The 8,398-nt window shown below is 41.3% G+C and overlaps 1 pseudogene across 1 annotated transcript; it reads right to left on the minus strand.

Annotated features, from left to right (window-relative positions):
- Nucleotides 1-5,928: 5,928 nt before the first annotated feature.
- LOC308433806 (cytoplasmic tRNA 2-thiolation protein 1-like) lies at nt 5,929-7,101 on the minus strand (annotated as a pseudogene). Its single transcript has one exon. The product of its transcript is annotated as a cytoplasmic tRNA 2-thiolation protein 1-like (transcript).
- Between the last annotated feature and the right edge of the window lie 1,297 nt (nt 7,102-8,398).

Raw genomic sequence — 8,398 nt, forward strand, 5'->3', positions numbered from 1 at the left:
CAGCATACACCAGAGGAGATGAAGCCTCCAACACATATACAGAGGACTCCCAGGTCTGGGTTCAGTCAAAGAAGATGCACCTAACCCTAAGGAAGTTTAGAGGCTTGGTGAGGTAGGTGGAGTGGGAATATCCTTGTGGAGACTGGGTGGAGGGGTGGGGTAGGGAGGAGGTATGGGATGTGAAACAGTTGTAGGGTTGGCTGGGAGGGAAATAAAATCTTGAGTGTAAAAAAATTTTTTTAAAAGATTATATATTCAGCAAAAAAAAAAACTCAGTTTATATTCTGTTAAAGCCTATGGGAAATTCATGCCTAAGTGATCACTTGAGCTTCTGAAGAATCTCTGTTTCTTCAAGATTTTTTTTTGTAATATTGCCCCATCAGTGAATATAACTCAGTATTCTTGCTTGGACTGACTATGACTTCTCTTATTAGCACTGAGGGAATAGTCTCTGTGTTTTGACTCTCCTTAATGTAGACTGGACACAGGATAGAATTAAACTTAGATTATAGGTCGTTTGTCATCAATGTTTATCTGAGGACAGATACTTTAATCCCATATATATTTCCTTTAAGTCTCACTAATTAAGTGCCTTAAATATCTCACTATTCCTTCAGAACTTCCAAAGGCTTTATAGGTATTTTTCTGGAAATTTCCATCTTAATCTATATATAAATTTTCCTTACTAATACTATTTTCATCTTTACATATCCTAATTTTTCATATTTGTTAATACCATAAGATACAATAGTTTTTTTTTGTTTTTTAACAACTTTATTTTACAAAACAAAGATAAATGTACAGATTTTAAGCATTTTTGCATAAAATTATACAATACATTTTTTTCAGTACTTTTTTTCAGATTTTAAAATAATTTTTACATAAAACTGTATGAATATATTTGTTAGTCAGTACTTGATTTTTTAAAGGTTTGATAGTATGCATTGAAAACTTAATAGTTACAATGAGCATAAAGTACATGTAAAACAAAATGTAACATGGAAATAGTCAAGTTTTCTTGTTGTATAAAGATTTTTTTGTTTTGTTTTGTTTTGTTTTCTTTATTTCTTGGACTTCATACAGTCTGTGAGTTGTTTCTGGGGCAGTGCGAGCCTCTGGGGTTAGCATCCCATTATCAGTGACTGCATATTATGTCTGTTCTTTTGTGACTGGGTTATCTCACTCAGGATGATATTCTCTAGATGCAGCCATTTTCTTAAGAATTTGGTCAAGTCATTGTTTCTGGTGGCTGAGTAGTATTCCATTGTGTAAATGTACCACAATTTTTGTATCCATTCATCTTCTGAAGGACATCTGGGTTCTTTCCAGCTTCTGGCTATTATAAATAGAGCTGCTATGAACATTGTGGTGCATATATCTTTGTTGTGTACTAAGGTGTCTCTGGGGTATATGCCCAGAAGTGGAATAGCTGGGTCTTCAGGTAGTCTTATGTCCAATTTTCTGAGGTATCGCCAGACTGATTTCCAGAGTGGTTGTATTAGTTTGCAACCCCACCAACAGTGGAGAAGGGTTCCTCTTTCTCCGCAACCTCGCCAGCATCTGTTGTGATCTGAGTTTTGGATCTTGGCCAATCTGACTGGTGTGAGGTGGAATCTCAGGGTTGCTTTGATTTGCATTTCCCTGATGGCTAAGGATGTCGAGCACTTCCTCAGATATTTCTCAGCCATTCGATATCCCATAACTGAGAACGTTTTATTTAGCTCTGTACCCCATTTTTTAATAGGGTTATTTGATTCTCTGGTGTCTAGCTTTTTGAGTTCTTTGTATACCTTAGATATTAGGCCTCTATCTGATGTGGAGTTGGTAAAAATCTTTTCCCATTCTGTTGGCTGCCGTTTTGTTTTTTTTTGACAATGTCCTTAGCCTTACAGAAACTTTGCAATCTCATTAAGTCCCATTTGTTAATCTTTAACCTTAGAGCTTGAGCCATTGGTGTTTTGTTCAGAAAATTTTCTCCTGTGCCTATATGTTCTAAAGTTTTCCCTATTTTCTCATCTAATAGTTTCAGTGTATCTGGTTTAATGTGGAGATCTTTGATCCACTTACACTTGAGCTTTGTACAAGGAGATAAGATAATACAATTTTTAGGCATAGAGACCATGTTGTGTACTAGAATTGGGATAAGGTTCAAGAAGATACCATGGTGATCAGAATTGTATAATTACATACATCAGGTCCTTAAAATTAGACATTAACATTTAAATATATATCCTCATGTTACCTATTCAGACCCCAGTTATTATTTTATCTTTATTTTACCTGTATGGACATAATGATTAAATATGTTTTTACCTTTTCATAATAATTTTAAGTTTAATTTATTATGAATAAAGTGAACTTAGACCAAGTTGACCAGTTTAATTTACTTGTAATCAGCTTGCTATCAATTATATCATGTGAAGTCTCTTATGACTTCTAAGGCTGCTATTGTAGCTAAAGCATTTGTCACATTCACTACATTTGTAAGGTTTCTCTCCTGTATGAATTCTCAGATGTCTTCTAAGACTGCCAACTTTAATGAAGCATTTCTCACATTCACTTCATTTGTAAAATTTATTTCCGGTATGACACCTCTGATGAATAATAAGATTGTCTTTTTGGGTAAATTGTTTGCCACATTCTCTACATTTGTAAGGTTTCTGTCCCATGTGAATTGCCTGATGTTTTCTAAACCAGCATTTCTTGGTGAAGCATTTGGCATATTCACTACATTTGTAAGGTTTTTTTCCCTGTTTTGTTTGTTTCAGCGTGAGACTTTGTTCAGTCTCAAAGACCTTACCAATCTCTGTACCATGGTATTCTTTATTTCCCATGTGGATTTCTTGATTGACACTAATGGTAGAACACAAATTTAAACAGTTTACATGTTTTTTATATTTGCAAGGTTCTCTGTTGTTTCCAGTTTCTTGTCTGCTTAGGTTTGATGATTCAACAGATGTATCACTGAGGTTAGTTTTATAAAGTGTACTTTGGGTGGATTCATGAATGATTTCGCCAAGCTCATGACATTCATAAGACTTCACTTGGATATTCACATGCTTGTGGACAATATGTGGTGTGTCTTCATCCAAGATGTTCTCATTTATGATACATGCAATGATTCTCCACAAAAAAAAAACAGATTGTTGTAATTCTCCAACATCACATCCATGTATAATGCCCTCTGAGCACAGTCAAGACATTCCCATTCCTCCTGTGAGAAGTCCACAGCCACATGCTTGAATGTTAAATGACCCTAAGGAGCATTTACCAGAGAAGCATTCATTCTTCTTGTTACTCTCCTCTGGAAGGTTTCAGGGCAGCCAGGTTGCAGTTCCTGCCACAGTGCCGGTGACTGCTGACTCTACGTGGCCCGCGCTGTGATAAATGCTATACTTGCAAAAGTCATCTCAGTGTTCATCAGCATATTCACATTAGAGAGAAACCTTACAAATGCAGTGAATGTGACAAATGCTTTATTGACAAATATTGCCTTAAAACTCATGAGAGAATACATTCAGGAAATAAACCTTACAAATGTAGTGAGTGTGACAAATCTTTTGCCCTGAAATCCAGGCTCCAGAGTCATCAAATAATTCATACAGGAGAGAAACCATACAAATGTAGTAAATGTGGCAAATGCTTTACTCAGAAAGGAAGTCTTAGTATTCATCAGAGAGTTCATACAGGAGAGAAGCCTTACAAATGTAGTGAATGTGACAAATGCTTTTCTCATAAAAGTGATTTTCAAAAACATCAGAGAATTCATAAAAGAGATAAAAGATACAAATGTGAATGTGATGTATACTTTACTCAAAAATTCAGTCATCTTCTTCATTGGAGAATTCATGCAAAAGAAAAACCTTAAAAATATAGTGAATTTGGCAAATTCTTTAGTCAGAAATAATAATAGCACTCATCAGAGAATGCATACAGAATAATGTCACAAATTAATTGATTGAGAAAAATTTATTCCTAAGAAAGATCATCTTAGAATTCATTGGAGACTACATATAGGAGAGGCACCTTACAAATTTAGTAAATGTGCAAATCTTTTACTGTTGGTTCATTACTTAGAATACCTCAAAGAATGAATAAAGGACAAAACCCATATCTCAGATCTAAGAAAATTCCTGGTAATTTATACTCAGAAAACAATGTCAAAAGTAAAAAAAATAGGGGATATGCTTTACCAAATGCTATTGTTTGCAACACCTCAGGCTCCAAACTACAGAGTTATTATATGTATGAGGAAGTTGTGAAAGCGTTTAAATAATTCTCAAATCTTAGTAACTACCTAGTGTTTGTGGTGAAAGAAATTGAAAATGTGATAATGAAGGGAATTTTTCATTAAAAGTTTTTACTTGGTCACCTTCAAATATGTCATAATGAAGACACAAAGGAGAAGCTCCAAGAATATGGAATTGTGTAAACTTTTTTGGAGACTGAAATGATCTGTTTCAAAGAAGCTTGGAAATACATGTCTCAAAAAGGCTAATGAAACTGACAGCATTCAGGATACTTAACTCAAATGAAGATACTCAGACAAATTATACTTCTTACAAGAGGATTTGACAAACTAAGCCACCATGATAGGATGCTCTTTATCATCTAGATATACCTACAGATATGCAGTTTGAACTCATGCCCAGTATTCATAACCTTTATCATCTTCTGGTTTTAATTTTCGGGATCAAAATTGACTTAAGTCCCTTTGATTTTCATTTACTACCTCCTTCTTCCCACGTTTTGTATGTAACCCCAATAAAGCTCATTGGCTCAACAAGTTAAAAAAAAAAGTATATGATGTGAATAACAAACCATGAACCCATGCACACAGAGGCTATAATTAACTAATAAGGCAAATTTTAATAAGTAATGAATTTGTGTTTATTTCTTATTTGGGATTCTCTGTCCATAATTTTCTTTTTGGGGGGATTTAATTCAACTTACATTTTAGGTCACATTTCATCACTGAGGCAAGTCAGAGCAGGAACCAAGGTAGAGGCCATGGAGGCACACAGCTTACTCAGCCTGCTTTCTTATAGTATTCAGATCACCTGCCTAGGGACTGTACTGCCCACAGTGGGCTGGGCCCTTCCACATCAATCATCAATCAAGAAAATGCCCCATAGGCTTGCCTATAGTTCAGTCTTATGGAAGCATTTTCTCAGATGATCCCAGCCTGTGTAAAAGTTGAAAAAACAAAAACAGAAATGGCCAGCTAGGATACTGACCCAACAACCATATGAAAACCACAAATTTGGTTCGGAATGTATCAGCTGAGCAGACCACTGGCTTCCAAAGACCCACAAGCTAAGAAAATCATCAGATAGTGCCTGAGACCTACAGAAGAGATTTTGTAACCTGTCTACTTGAAGTCCACATCAATGTATTTGGCCAATGTCTTGATAAATAACTTTCTATTGTTCTTGGGCTATAAATGTTTGTGTAACAGCTTCCTTGGCAGTATTTATGGGGCAACCTCAATTCATGCACCGGGCCACAGAAGGTACCAACTGATTCAGAATAAGCTTTCTCGGATTCCCTTAGGTGCAAGAGCTGTGGCTGGAAGAAAGGTGTATAGTGATGATTATGAATATTCCTATTACTCATGACATGGGCAATCAGAAAAGGAGGGCCAGGGCTGCCTGAGCACACAGAGACCCCACAGAGGTGTGCAAAAATGCAGGGTTGTTGGTTCCTTAGACCTGGTAGCTCTGCCTGTGGCTCCCTACACTTCAAGGTTCAGGTTTCTGTACAGGGCACATCCCTCCATGGGGTGTGGTTACTCCATAGGGCTCAGGCTGCAGGGCACGGGTCACTTCAAAGGTGTACAATAATCTGCAGGGTTCAAGAGACTCCGCAGGGTACAGCCACTCCACAGGGAAACCGGTCAGTCCCAGAGTGCAGTGCACTGAAGGTAAATCACATTGTATAGATTATTCTACAGCTGCAGTGCACTGGGGTACAATCCTGGGCACAGGGCAATGTAGAGTGCAGATCTCCAGTCACTCTGCCACGGGGCTCAGGTCCACTCTGTGATACACAGGTGGCTCCTGCCGGGTTCCCTCCATTCCTGCATGGGTCGGCTTCATCTAGGGTTGCTTGCAGGTGCAGGGTCCTGGTGAGGCCACAGGATTACTGGTGACCCGACTTGGGTTCCTAAGTGACGAGGGCTCAACTTGCACCACACGGCGGCCCTTGCCGATGGCCATGCGTGGCAGGCCTCTAATGAGGCCATCTAGGAGCGCAAAGGCCTGGCAGAGCTTGTGGCTGGCCAGCGCTCCTCAGCGGGAGCGGGTGCCTGGAGGAGGGGGCCTTGCTGCCAGAGCCAGAGCTAAGCGTTCTGCCGAGTGCTCGAGGTCCAGCACAACCGATGGTCTGGCCATCTCCAGAAGCTTAAACAGGTCCCGAGCGTGGCGACGAAAGGCTTCAGGGGCAAACTCCTCGGACAAGTAGCGGAGGTGGCGGAAATGAGCATACAGCACCTCCTTCTGCGAGGCAACTGCAGAGGCCAGCACCGGGGAAGAAGGCATCCCTCGCCTGTGGAGCCCAGCACCCCACCCCTCGCCAGGCTCCCAGCATCACTACGCAGGAAGCTCATGAGCACTATCGTCGTCAGTATTGTGGCCTATCACAATATGCGTAGCTCCCACAAGGCGCACGCCCTCCCCCAGAGCGCGCCTCCGCGGCACCCCGCAGAAGGTACAGCAAGACTGACTGCGCCCGGAGCTTGTAGTGCTGCGGGTCACGGCGTCCATCGTCCAGCTCCTGAAGAGATCTGCATAGGACACGATGGTGAGCCGCAGCTCCCAGCCTGCTGCCTGATTGCGCACCGCCTCCAGAGCCCTCATCCACCGCCATCAGGTGCAGCGTGATGCCCAGGCTTGGCTCAAGCTCGCACGCACCACGTGTGCCAGCACCGTGGAGTCCTTGCCGCCAGAGGCACCCAGGACCACTACAGTGCCCAGCGGCAGCAGGCGCCCGGCAAACACTGTATGCAGCACCTCGGCCTCAAAGGCAGCACAGAAGCAGGAACCCCACAGTGCCTTCCCAGAACGTGGGCAGCACGAACCTGTGACAGGAGAAGCACGTGGGGCAGGCGGTTCAGAACGAGAAATGGGTCGCTTGGGATGTCTACACTGAGTGGAATGGACTCTGCACTCTGCCTGCCACGCGGAAGCATAGCGCGGAAGATACCCTGAGACTACCCCATAATTTTCATTGTCAAAAGAAAACTTCACCTAGACATCTTTAGTAAACATATTTCAGAAAGAAGAAGGCAGGTGCTGAGAGGAAAGCTCGGGCAAGGTCTCAAGTCAGGTCATGGTAAGTGCAGGACCATTGCTCACGTAGGAGAGGAGCAGGCAGCTGAACAGCCAGAGCTGGATTGGTGGGTTCTCCCCCAGGGCTGGGTGGGGTGAGAGTGTTTTGTGAGGAAAGGTACAAATGCTAATAGAGTGCAAACTACTCCTGAGATCCAGAAAAGCTGTAGCCCTGGACTGGAAACACTTTAACCCTGAGGAATACTCACTAACCAATCAAGACCTCCAGACAGACCTGCCAGTCAGACAAGGAGGCAGGCTCTTCCGGGTGCCTTTCAACAGGTTCGCTGTGGCTGTGCAGGCTCGAACGATTCTCTGTGTCCTGCTCTACTGTTGGGTGCTGTGAGGGGACCTTAGGGAAGTTCCGAGATCAAGACATGGTGAGCACAGGGTAACTGCCCATAATGGAGAGGAGCAGGCTGCTGAGCAGTAGAAGCTGGGGTGGTGGGTCCTCTCTGGGGTGAATGGGATGTATCAGCCAGGTGTGACCACTTGTGAGGTCCCTTGTGATGCTCCTCACATGCTAGATCAGGCAGTGACCTCAAAATAACTTCACTCTCACGGCTGAATCTGCCCAAAACATTTGGACCATTGGCTTGCTTCTAGAAATATGGGTGGTCTCTGACTCTGCAGCACATGTCCAAACCCCTTTGTCTTTTAATATACATTGAGAAGACAGGGATAAATCTAATAGGTCTGCTTTTATGTGTTACTTGTTTTTGTTTTGTTGTGTTTTTGTTGGTTTTTTTCTGTTGCAGCTTTTCTTATATTTCCTTATTTTATATGTTTAGTGTTTTCATTATTATGTGGCAAAGGGACTTTCATTTTTTCCAATCTCTTTGATATTTTGGATGCTTCTTGTGCCTTAATAGGCATCTTCTTCTTAGTTTAGAAACTTTTTGTTTATAATTTCATTGGACATATTTTCTACACCTTTTGGCTGATATTCTTCTTCTATTACAATCATTTGTAGTCTTTGCCTTTTCATATATTGCAGTTGCTGGTTGTTTAGGGCCAGGAAACATTAGTCCACATTTTTTTGACCAATATATCCATTTTTCTATTCATCT

Source organism: Micromys minutus (genome assembly GCF_963924665.1).
Source record: "Micromys minutus genome assembly, chromosome: 20".
NCBI classification, from domain to species: domain Eukaryota; kingdom Metazoa; phylum Chordata; class Mammalia; order Rodentia; family Muridae; genus Micromys; species Micromys minutus.